This window comes from Microcaecilia unicolor, chromosome 10 (genome assembly GCF_901765095.1).
Source record: "Microcaecilia unicolor chromosome 10, aMicUni1.1, whole genome shotgun sequence".
NCBI classification, from domain to species: Eukaryota; Metazoa; Chordata; class Amphibia; order Gymnophiona; family Siphonopidae; genus Microcaecilia; species Microcaecilia unicolor.
This window is the reverse complement of record NC_044040.1, coordinates 82,509,556-82,522,896: the sequence shown is the minus strand read 5'-3', so window position 1 is coordinate 82,522,896 and position 13,341 is coordinate 82,509,556. Positions and strand designations below refer to the sequence as shown.

At 40.9% G+C, this 13,341-nt stretch overlaps 1 protein-coding gene across 1 annotated transcript in view; it reads left to right on the top strand.

The window, feature by feature from the left end:
• Positions 1-13,341, top strand: part of HMGA2 (high mobility group AT-hook 2) — a 346,168-nt gene that overhangs the window by 195,253 nt on the left and 137,574 nt on the right. The window lies entirely within an intron of this gene.

Sequence of the window (13,341 nt, the reverse complement as noted above, 5' to 3'; positions counted from 1 at the left end):
AGTTTTCTGTTTGTGATAGAATGTATGTAGTAGTGAAGGGTGGTATAGATTTTGTATTTCATTCATGTCTTTTAGAGCTATTTATTTATTTTATTTTATTTTATTTATTTATTTATGACATTTATATCCTGCATTAGCCAGAGTTAGAACTCAGGTTCAGTATGGCTTATGTAACAATTAGAAAAGCATGAACATGTTCAAAATATATTAACAGAAAGTAAAATACATTATATAATGTTAGACCAGTAAAACTTGAATTAGGAACAGATATAATTAAATACTCCCTGTTTACTAAGGTGCGCTAGCGTTTCTAGCACATGCTAAAAATTAGTGTGCACTAACGCTAGAGACACCCATATATTCCTATGGGTGACTCTAGTGTTAGTGCGCACTAAGAACATTAGCATGCCTACAGCGCAGCTTAGTAAACAGCTAGATAATTGAAATTTGGAGGCAAAAGGTAAAGGGCTAGGATTAGTTGGGATAGACAGGAGTAGTGGGAGGTAGGATGAGGTAGAAATTAATGCAATGAGTTTATTTGAGAAGAGTGCTTATTTCCTTAAAGGTTGGACTGAAGAAGTGAGTTTTCAACAGACTTAGGAATAACAAAGAATCATTGGTGCATTTGATGGTTTTAGGTAAGGAGTTCCAAATGTTAGTGCCTTGATATGGAAAGTTAGCAGTATGGATTGTTTTGTATGTTACTTTCTTACAATTCGGGAAATTTAGGGTAAGATATTCTTTAGATGATTTAGAAGCATTACGTGAGGGTAATTCAATGAGGTTGTTCTTGTATATTGGTGCCGAACCATATAGCTCAAGGTGAGTTACATTCAGGTAGAATATGTATTTTCCTGTCTTGGGGCAGGAGGGGGTTGGCCTTAGAATATGAGTGTATCTGAGGCAATGAAGGGTTAAGTGACTTGCCCAAGATCACAAGGAGCTGCAGAGGGATTTCAACTAGGCTTCCCAGGCTTATTAGACTGCCTCTGTAACCATTAGGCCACTAACATTAAATTAATGAAACCTAAAATAAAGTGGCAGTGGCAGCGCTCTACTTTATTCAGTAGAGTCAGAACTCACCGCCGTGAAATTTCAGCGTGCCACGGCATACATGAATAAGTAGCCTTTTTCTAAAAGCACTACTTATATCTGCATACCAATTTAAACACTTAAATCTATTACATGCCATAGATTTGTTGCATTGAAAGGTAGTGTACAAAATTAAGGAATCATTCTTCTAGTTTTCTAATGGCAATGGTTTATCATCTTTAAAAGTATATCATTTGTTTTTCACTTATTTTATATTCTGTGGCTCAGTGGTTTGGTAGAGGTTAAGACAATGTTTATTATTCTGATTACAATATTGAATGATTCAAACTGGTAAACATAATGAAATAAAATGGCTGGGATATAGTATATTAAAAAAAAAAAAAAAGCAGCAAATGTGCAAGCAAACATGTGAAGACCAATTTTGCATAGGTTGTCCAGGTAGGCTACAGAACCTTTTGTAAAATACCTCTAGCTACAGAAAAAGCATTTGTATTTTGCACAAGCTCAGTGGGAACAGCTGCATCACTTGGGGCTTGAAACATATAAACTGTGTCTTTGCTGCGTATGTGTGTGATTGCTGTCGCTTATTTATTTATTTTTGTTATATTTGTACCCCGCACTTTCCCACTCATGGCAGGCTCAATGCGGCTTACATGGGGCAATGGAGGGTTAAGTGACTTGCCCAGAGTCACAAGGAGCTAGCTGCCTGTGCCTGAAGTGGGAATTGAACTCAGTTCCTCAGTTCCCCAGGACCAAAGTCCACCACCCTAACCATGTTGGATTTAATAAAACTGGCCATCCAAGGGGAGCAAACTCTGTTTTGATTTAATTCAGCACATTTATGTTCTGCACAGCCAGACAGTTCAGAGCAGATTACAAAAATAAAATAAAAATTTGAACATACCATATTGAATCATATAACAGAAAAAAAACAAAATTCTAAACAGTCAAGCATTTCCAGTCAGATATTTTCTAAAAAGTCCGGTTTTTAGATTACAGTGGAATGACATATAGTTCTTAGTATTCCTGATTGAAATTGGGAGGAGATTCCACAATTCCACTCCTTTGCAAACTACGGAGCAACGATCTTTAGTTGGCAATCTAGAGCTGGTCTTAGAGTATTTTGCCAATTTAATTTCTTTTACTGAATGGAGAATTGAAGGAGTGTAAAGTATTACACAATATTTTAAATAATTAGGACTGAGACCATACAGAATTTTAAAAACAAAAATTACCACTGAAAGCTAGAACTGAATTTAAGATTTAGCCAGTGCAATCGAATTAGATACAGAGTCACATGGTTAGACCTCCTACAACCTAAAAACAGTTTCGCTTCAGTTTTGCTGTTTTGAGGTGGTTTTTAATACCAGAGAGATGAGCAAAATTGCCCCCCCCCCCCCAATCATTCCTCCAAACCCCAGGTCCAAATGAGTATTTGACTGACATGCATGTTTCCCTAGGCTCTGCCCCACTTTCCCTGGCTTCTCTCCAATCCCATGGATCCCCCAGTTCTTCTTCATACTACCCTTCTGTCATTTCTGGCTCTTCCTGTGGTCTTCCTTTCAGCGTCAGACTGTAACTTCACTTCAAAAAAACAATTGCAATCATAAGGGTAACCTACTGTCTTTTAAACCCTTTTCCTACTCTCTGGTTAAAGATCCTGGAATTCGGTCTCTTGCCAGTTATTCTTGCCTTTGTTAACACAAGTTTAACTTCTGGTCAAATGCCTGACCTCTGGAAGTCAGCTATTGTATGCCCCATTCTAAGAAACCCTTCCCTACACCCTTCAATACCAGGTCATTATCACCTTGTATCGAATCTGTTTCTTATCAAAAATTATGGATAAAATGTTCAACCAGTATCTGATTTTGTGGAAAAAGCCTTGGCCGTTCATCAAGGGAATCAGGGTTTGGACCCCATGTTAGCACAGAAACAGTCTTGACAGCTCTATTAAGTGAAATTTATTCCTACCTGGACAATACTAACTCGCACTGGATCTTTCAGCTGCCTTTGATGTGATGGATCACTTGCTTCTGATCTCATAACTCTTGTTCTTAGGGATTTCTGGTGCAGTTTTGGCTTGGTTTTCCTCCTTTCTCATGGGTCACTCTTATAAGGTTCAAACTTCTCTACAGTCTCTTGCTCTCATGCCCTTGCCTGTGTGGTCCCCTGGGGTCCATTCTCTCCCCTCTCCTTTTCAATCTATTCCTAAGTCCCCTTGCTGCACTCCTTCAGTCCTCTGGCATTTCTTGTCATTTTTATACAGATAATATATTATTAATATTCCCTACAAACCCTTACCCAACATCTGCTCTCTCCAAACTTGTCTTACCGCAGTATCTCACTGACTAGCCATGCATCAACTTGTTCTGAAGAACAGTAGCCTGCTGGTTTACAGGGGATCTGTTGGCCCCCAGCCTAGCTCTTAGTCTCTTTGATACTAGTATTCAGCCTGACACGTTCCACTACTTAACACTTGGTTCTCAACTTACTTTCCTGCTTCCAATCTTTTCAGTTTGTAGATTTGGTTTTTGTATTCTTAGGCAGTTACTCTTAGACACTACTTTGACCGCTATATACTCCATTCACTCATCCTCTCCTTGCTTGTTTCCAGACTTCTTTACTGCAATATTGCAATTTCGCCTAAAGAAACTCCAGACACTCCAGAATACAGCCATAAGACTCTTATGCCATACCCCATCGCTTTGAACACGTTTTCCCCCTGCTCCAGAGTCATCATTGGCTCCCAGTTGAGCAGCGGATTACCTTTAAAACACTGCTTCTCACCTTTAAAGCTCTCTGGGTGGGCCTCCCAGAATACTTATCCTCCCTTTTAATCCCTTACTCCTCAGCCCGCTTTCTCCAATCGCTAAACGATCATCGCCTGATGCTCCCTGACCCAAAACAGGCAATTCTAGAATCAACCAGGCATCAAGCCTTTTTCTTTGCCGCTCCGCATCTTTGGAATTCATTGCTGCTAACCTCTGCTTGCAGTAATCGCTTGAGCAGTTTAGAGTAACCTTTAAAGACCTGGCTCTTTACAGATGCCTTTAATCCAGGGTAGGGGTGCAGTGCCTATTCCTGCTGGGTAGTATCCTTCTCTCCCTATGGTATTCACCCCCCCCCCTCCACAGATATCTCTACTACTTTAGTCCCTCTATTGTTTAAATCTCTTGGTGTGTGAATTCTCTTTCCTATTGAAAAATGGAGTTCCTTTCTTGTTTCTTATTTGTAATTTTTTGAACTGTCCACCACCTCGGTCTGCCAATTAGTGCAGGCAGTATAGTAAGAATCAATAAAATAAATAAATCAAGTGTAAACACTGACATCTAGATTTTATGAAGTAGATGTGTTCCCCCTTTTGTAACCAGGAAGTAAGTACCTGTGTACTTTTCAGGCCCACTCAAACTATGTTCAAAACATACCTCTTTGAAAACTGCACATGCTGTGGACATACCCGCATCAATAGTGGCTTTTCTAAAAATCCTAGTTAGATTCATTGCAACATTTACACACATAAAGCCACTGTTTACAAGTACCACGTAAGTCTTCTAAAATGTCCTAAGAATATGCAGAATAAAAAGTATTTAGAATAATGAAATATTTGACATAATGTATCTTAGCTTTCATGTCTATATAACATTTTTCCACTATTGCTAACTTATACCTATAGTTCACACAAACCATATTCCATTAATTATTCCAGTTAATTTCCACAGCATTCTTCCTGAATTGAGTTCAAACATATCGGCAGTCTAATATGGGAAAACTGGCACTTTAAGTGGATAAACTGAATAGCCTATTGAAGAGGCTGTCAATTTAGTATTCTTCATGGGCACTAAAATTTCATAGAAAAAAAAAGATAAAGTAAAATTTCACCCTCTGATTCCTTACAGGAATTTATTAAGGCCAGAGGATGTTATGTAGGAATAAATGGAATGACCAAGAACTGTTGTTAAGCATAGAGGCATATTGCATAGAGGTGTATTTTTCAAAGCACTAAAACTTACAAAGTTAGAACCTATGTTATTTTGTAAATCTTAAGTGCTTTTAAAATGAGCCCCGTGGAGGGGCATAATAGAATGGGGCGCCCAAGTTATAAAAGACAAGTTACAAAGAAAAGAGATTTGTGGCCGATGATGAGGAAGTCCAGTCCCCGAAGCTAATATTTAGGACGGGGGCTTCTCGAGGCCTTTTCCTCAATAACAATACTGAAGTCTTTTCCTACAGTCGGATGCATAGATGCTCTTTATTTGATATCCCCTTATTTTCTATATTTGAGTTTGATTTACAAGGAGATAACCTCTATACACATCTTTAGGTTTGAATCTAACAAAAAGTACTTCCTGCCATTATTCCTGAGTTGGCCCTCCTGCAATCAGAATTCATGTCCTTTAGTTCTACCACCTTCCCATCTCTGGAAAAGGTTTGTTTGTATATTAATACCTTTCAAGTGTTTGAATGTCTCTATCATATCACCCTTGTCTCTCCTTTCCTCCAGGCTATACTTCTTCAGGTCATCAAGTCTCTCCTCAAACATCTTGTGGCACAAATTGTCACTTTTGTCTGAACTGCTTCAAGTCTTTTTACGTCCTTAGTAAGATACGGCCTTCAAAATTGAGCACAGTACTCCAAGTGGGACCACACCAACGACTTGTACAGGGGCATCAACACTTCTTTGCTGGTTATACCCTCTCTGTGCAGGCTAGTATCCTTCTGGCTGTGATCATCGCCTTGTTGTATTGTTTCATTACCTTGAGCTCCTCAGATACCATCACCCCAAGGTCCCTCTCCTTATCAATCTCTCTCCTCCTATTTCGTACATCTCTTTTGTATTTCTGCACCCCAAGTACGTCTTCACATTAAGTTTTAACTGCCAGACCTTTGGCCATTCTTCTAATTTTTGGAGATCTCGTATCATAGTTTCTACTCCTTCTGGGGTATTCACTCTATTGGCTATCTTTGTATAATCTGCAAAGAAGCAAACCCCCAGTACCGAAATCAGAGACAAATCTCTCCCTGTCTCTCCTACTGGACCCCAGATCATGGCATTCTAGTGCGGGAACCAGTGAGCAGCTCTCATTACCCTCTGCTGCCTCTTCCTCTGTTGGCTTAGTTTCTGAAGGTGAAATTATATGAAGCTGGTGGGTCTTGCAAGACTACAGGGCCCTATGTGGTTCTGGTTTCTGAAGAAAGCTAGGAGAGGAGGAGACTGTGGAAGGTACTGCTCACCTGATTCATTTTGAATGCTGAACCAGCATGGGCATGAGCAACTGGGGATTGCTCCTACCCTCCTGACTAGGCCACTAGACAAGCTTGTAAGGTAGGCCTGGGGAGGTGACTATATGTGGTGTAAGGCAGCACTTTTGGTCGGGGAACAGAGATTGGTTGCCACTTGAGCATGATGAATATGTGAAGGATTCCTTTATGTTGGATATTTTTCCTTTGTGAATGACTGTGGATCCTGTGAGATGTGTTGGCACAGTTTGCAGCTGGATGTGTGCCGCGCTCTTTTTTTTTTTTTTTTTTAGTTCTGTCAGGAACTTGCTTTTCACTAGTTTGTGTTTTAAGTTGGGTGGCTGTCAGAAGGCCAGCACTGGTGGTGATGGGAATATCTCTTTCAGTAGCCCATCCTCCTGGTGGAGTGGCTGTAAATTTTTTATGATTCTACTCAGTTTTTCTAGCTGTGAGTTGCATGTCACTACAAGTGGGATTCTCTTTGTGACTTTAATTTCCTTTCCTTGTATTGTAATAGGTTTTTCCTGGGTATTTCTGGGTATTTTAAGGGAGGAGATTATCTATTTTGGGGTTGTAGCCTTTTTGTTTGAAGGATTCAGTCAGCATTTTGAGGTGTTTATCTCTGACTCTTGGGTCAGAGCAGATAAGATGGTATCTTGTGGCTTGGCTGTGTATAATGGATTTTTTTTGTACGTGAAGGGTGGAGCTGTAGTTGTGAAGGTAACTGCATCTGTCTGTAGGTTTCCAGGATCGGCCCCCTTTTGCCGCAGCTTGGTAAACGGACCCTTAGATATTGGTACCAAAGATTTAAAAAAAAAAAAATCACTGATGTAAAAATCTTATTCCATGCAGTGACAATTCTGGAAAAGAATCCAAATGTTAGCAGTTTTCAGGTATTGCAACTGTAACTCTGATAATTAGGCAGAGTGTGGGAGTGGAAATAATTGCACATTGTTTTATATGTTAACGTCCTACGGTATTGTGCTATTAAGTTATGCTGCTGCCAAATTGTTGGGCAGACTGGATGGACCAAGCTGGTCTTCATCTGCCTTCATTTACTATGTTATGTATGTGAATATAACTTGCCTTGAGCTACTATTGAAAAGGTGTGAACTAAATCCAAAATCCCCTTTTATGTTTGATGCTGTTTCTTGCTGGTGATTTGGTATATTGTTTGGAGGTAAAATCTGGAATATATACCTCGAGTTCTGGGAGCACTTTCAGGATTAACGAATTCTATCTCTGCTGCAATATCAGCTTGAGGAAGATACATGCTTGAGGAAGAAAATCCATCTATGACGTGAATAGCAGAGAAAGCAATAAGTAATGTTTATTTCTTTAAATGGAAGGTAGCATTTTCACGTCTTGTTGCTGCTTGTTTCTGAGCCTACTCTTGCTAGCTGCATGTAGATAGTTCTACCTTCACTTGTCACATTTGTACTGCAGACAGAATTCATGTAATTATAGGTAAACTTGAACGTGCATGACTTCCAGTCATCATTGTAGCCCAGAAATGTTATTTCTTGCAAGTACTCTCAAGTAGGATTGAGTAAAGTTAATGTGAATCATAGGTTTATTCATTTTTCCTCCAAAGAATTCTCATTTATTTATTAAGGGCTCCTTTTACAAAGCCATTCTAGTGATTAGCAGTGTTCCAAATGGAACGAAGCCCATTCAATTCCTATGAGCTTTGTCGCATTCGGCGCACAGTAATTATAACTGCGGCTTTGTAACGGAGCCCTTAGGTGTATTTTGTGTTTTGTTTTGTTTTTTTGAAAGTGTGAGTTAGCTATTTTTTCAATTCATCATTACTTCCAGGGGAGCGGATGAGGTGTAGTCTGTTTATTGGTGAGAACATTTTAAGTGTAAATCATCTTTGATTGCTACTTCTTTTTTTATTTTTTAATTCTTTATTTATATTTCATATATCAAATCCAAGAACATATCTTGTACAGAAAAAAGAAGATTATATTCACAATGTTAATAAAGAAAACAATAATATATTACTGATAACAGTTTACAATCCTCTTATGTTAGTCCACAAATAGAGGAGAGAGACAAGGCACAATATATAGTAGTAACAGTATTTAAATTCTTATCTAGAGGACCTGTAAGGGAGATACACAGGATTACTAAACTTTTAACTAAGGAGTCGATGTCGGCACCATTTCTGACTTTGGGAGTGGGGTAATTACTTTCTTGGATTCTAAGAAAGAATTCAAATGTAGGGGGGTCAAAGAAAATATATTTGACTGAATTCAGTTTCACTACACATTTACAGGGGAAATTCAACCAAAATAATCCTCCCATCTGAAACACTGTGGAAAGTAATTTAAGAAAATTTTGACACCTCTTTTGCGTTACTTTGGAAATGTCTGGATATATTCTTATTTGGAAATTCAAAAAGATTTCTTTTCTATGTCTAAAGAATTGTTTTAATACCCAATCCCTGTCTGGTTGTAAAACAGATGTGACAATAAGAGTTCGTAGTTCCAAACCGGTATTGTCAGTCTCTATTATTTGTGAAAGATTCAAAGTCTCAAATACTGGTTCAATTCCCTCAGATTCAGGTTGTCCAGCTATAGTTGACCTTTTATATGGTTGAAGATAGTAAATATTTGATACTAGTAAAAAAAGGCCCGTTTCCGAAACCAATGAAACGGTCGCTAGCATGTGGCTTTTTTTTTGTGTGTGTGTGTGTATGTGTCACAGAGTTATTTTGTGTGTGTGTGAGGGTGCGGTGTGTGTGCAGGTTGTTGATGTGTGTCTTTTTTTTGTTTTGTTTTGTTTTTTCCAGCGGTGGTTCTGTGCTCTCCGTGCTGCACAGATAATGAGCCATTCTGCTGGGGAATGCTCCTCCCTTATTGTCACGTAGTTTCCGCTGATTGGTCCGTCTTACGTTGCCTAGTGTTGCCTGGGAATGGTGTTGTGATGGTCCTTTGTGTTTCAGAATGTTGAGGGTGTTTTTTCTGATTGGTCCGTCATGCGAGGGCGGGGCAGAGAGACATGTAGGCATATTTTCAAAGCACTTAGCCTTCCAAAGTTCCATAGAAACCTATGGAACCTTGGAAGGCTAACTGCTTTGAAAATGAGCCCCATGGTCAGTGTTGTGGCTTCACCACCATGAATCCATGAACCCTTCAGGGAGTGACTGAGTGACTTCAGAACGTTGTCTTCAGAACGTTGAGGGTGAGTTTTATTATAGTAGATTGGTGGACAAGCTTCTTCTGGTATCTTTAGAATATCAAATATATACTTTTAAAAAGTCAGTAGAGGTGCCACCATTTCTTGCCTAGGAAAATGTATTATTTGTAATGTCTTTGATCTTTGTTGGTTTTCTAAATTTTCCACTTTCGTCTGTAGCCATTTATTTTCTTTTATAATTTCTACTTGTATCTGCTGGAATTTTTTAATGTCCTTAGCATTTTCTTCAGTTTTATCCTCTATAACTTTCATTTGTTTCTCAATTTTTAGAATGGCTTCATTTGGGATTGTATTTTCTGAGATAAAAAAATCAGTTTCTGAGAAAAGACGATTCCAAAGTCAAAAGTGCTTCCCATATTGTTTCGAGAGTAATGGTTCAAGGTTTAGGCAAAAGAGAAGACTTACTTAGCGTTGCTGAAACATTCTCAGAATCTTAGAAAGCTTTCCTCTCCAGCTCACTAGATTTTTTTTCAGGAATGCCGTCGCCATGCTGATCCCTGCCCCTCTCCATTGGGGCGATCTACAATTGACTACAGGGGTCTGACCCAGCTGCAGGAGCTACTTCCACCACTTCGCGAGGTATAGGAACCTGCACAGACGCTCCCTGCTCGATCGCAGGCATTGGTGGCAGATGCCTTAGTTCGGATCTGAATGAGATATCCACTTCTTGTTGTGGAAGCGTTTCTCCTTTCTCCGCTTCCACAATCAGCAAAGAATCACTGCTTCCCTGGATTCCTGGTACAACGAAGTGGTCCATAGCCCCGATTAAAGGTGAGGGAGACGCCGCAGGGCCTGGCCTTTGCCTTCCTCTCCGTTTAGGCATTTCTTTTAAATTAGGAAAAAAAAGAGAATGCAGGGATAGGAGCTGCTTCGTCTTACTCCCTTCAGGTCGCCATCTTAGATCTCTCCCCTTTGATTGCTACTTCCAATTTTCTTTACCACTGACTTTGTGCAACTTTATGGGGTCTTTTACTAAGATACGCTAAAAATCAGCTGGTGCTAAACACTGAAATTCCCATAGGATTATAATGAGCATCGTGAGCTAAAAATGCTAGCGCACCTTAGTAAAAGACCCCTTTAGTTAAGTCATTTTTTCTCCCATCATCTACACCAACTATAATTATTTAACATTGTTCTTTTCTCTCTTTAAGGCTTAGAGCAGTTTAGGTCTTAAGAATGTGTTCAGTCCACCTATCCTAGAAGGGACTGCATACATAACAATATTTTTCAACTAATATGTTATTCCTTAGCATCCCTCCAGACCAGCCCAGAATGTGACTGATGGGTTGTGCAAGCCTTCCAGTAGGTGGAGACTTAAGAGCTCTGATCCTAGGGAGAGCCAATAAGAGCCCCTGCCAGCTAGAGACATATCCAGTGTTCTCAGTCTCCAGCAGGTGGAAGGTGGTGAACTCTTCAGTCTCATTCCTTGCTAGTTTTCTCTATTTCCTTTTTATTCTTTCTGTTTAGCTAAGGCTTTATGATTAGCAAGGGTTGGCTGTTTAGTGTAATTCTTCCTTTCTTCTGTGCATCCGGGGTATTTGCCTGTTGTTGGAGACTGAGGCCCATGGGGGGTCTCTAGCAGCCTCGGGGGTGTCACACTCGGGTGGCTGGGTCCCTCCCCCATGTCCTCCTTAGCATCGGAGTGATGCATCGTTCTTGACTGGATTTGTCTAAATCTCTTCTGGGTAAGAGCTGTGTAGGCAGGGAGAGGCAGTTGCTAAATTAAAAGAAAAAGAAAACAAAGCAAAAAAAAAAAAAAGATCAGCTGTTCCTTTGGTGCAGGCAAGCAAAGCAGCTCCCTTTCTCACTTGATTGCAGCTTGCCTTCTTTTTTCTTTTTGCTGATTTCAGTGCAGCAGCAGTTAAAAAAAAAAGAAGAAGAAGAAGCAGCGCCAGTTCCCAGCGTCATGGCAGAGAAACTCCGCTACTGTGCTGTGTGTTAGCGGTGGGGTCTGGGAGCGAGCAGTTGCTGTAAGTATTACACTGTGGTAGAAATCTCGCCAGAGGCAGTTGCGGTTACTTCAGAGTCATCGGTGCTGGCATCGAGGGGTTCCCATTCGGGTATGTCTAGAGAGACATACAGTTGGCTCTGGTTTCGGCGGAAAATGCAGCCATCTTGTCCCCTCCATCTATGTTGGCAGCCTATCCTGTTTCTTTGCCGATTCCTCCAGCATTGCAGACTGCAGGGAATCTTTCTGTTATGCTGGCAGGATCTGAAGGGGGGGTTTCCTCCTGAATTCGTCCTGCAAATCTATCAGGCTTTTCTTCTTCAAAAATCTAATCCTCCTGAGACTACTTCCAAAAGGCCTGTGGGGGGGGTCAGTTGATTTCTGCTAAAAGACCTAGATAGTCCAGGGATCTGGAGGAGGACTTGGTATCTGATCCAGACCAGGAGATGCCATCTCTTGAGGAGCCAGAATTTTTCAGTGAGGGGCAGCTTGTTGAAGATTTTGATCAGGTTGATTCAGGAGCTGAGGCTCTTTCCCCAGAGGAGGGCCTTCAGTGGTGAGAATATTTCACAAGGAGGATTTACAGGAGCTAATTTCATTGGTTTCCACCACTTTGCGTTTTGAGGAACAGGAGTCCCCTGCTGTAGAGAGATGGAAGGTGGACCTCCTCATGAAGAGCATTTGAAGGCCAGACAGGACCTTTCTGATGCACCAGGATATTAGGGACATTATTCAGGCGCAATGGGATGTGCCAGATTCTTCTTTTTGTCCCGCTAAGTCTTTATCCAGTTTTGGACATGGACAAATCTCTCCTGAAGCCACCGATGGTGGATGCTGTAGTTTCTGCTGTTACTAAAAGGAATACGGTTCCCATAGGTGGCGGAACGGCCCTTAAGGATGTTCAGGATTGCCGTATAGAGTCCTTGTTAAAGAGTAACTTTGATGTCTGCTTTGGCAGTACAGGTGGCTATTTCTGGTTCCTTGGTAGCTAGAGCTTGCTTTTGTTGGTCTGAGAAGGTGCTGGATAGGTCTTTGGATGATCTGTTGGCTATAGATACCAAAGTGGCTAAGATAGAGATGGGTTCGGCCTTTTTGGCGGACACTTTGTGTGATTTGCGGAGAGCCTCCGCTAAGTCTATGGCTTTAAGCATGGAAGTACGTAGGTCTCTTGGGCTACGAGATTGGTCAGTGGAAGCACGTAGATCTCTTGGGCTATGAGATTGGTCATTGGATTTGGCTTCTAAGTCTAAGTAGATTTCTTTGTTTTGTTTGGTGATGAGCTGGACAAGTTGGTACACAATTTGGAAGATACTAAGGTCCTGAGACTGCCTGATGATCGGCCTAGAGGTTCTGGACATAGTTTATTCTTGGGCCATGGTAGGAGCCATGATTTTCGTTGCTATAGGACCAGGTAGAGTGGCTCCGGTCTAGCGGTCCAGGTTTTTTTTCCAGACAAATCGGTCGTTTCGAGGTAATCGAAGAGGGGGTAGAGAAGCAGGTATGTCCTTACCATCTTCCACTCCTACACAATGAGGGTTTTCGGGCCCAGCCTCTGATTCCTGTGGGAGCTCGCTTAGCACACTTTTATTGGAGGTCGGCCCAGATTACTTCCGACCAGTGGGTTTTAGAGGTTATTCGAGAAGGGTACGCCTTAGAATTTGCATGTCTTCTACAAGACACCTTAAGTACATAAGTAATGCCATACTGGGAAAAGACCAAGGGTCCATCGAGCCCAGCATCCTGTCCACGACAGCGGCCAATCCAGGCCAAGGGCACCTGGCAAGCTTCCCAAATGTACAAACATTCTATACATGTTATTCCTGGAATTGTGGATTTTTCCCAAGTCCATTTAGTAGCGGTTTATGGACTTATCCTTTAGGAAACCGTCCAACCCCTTT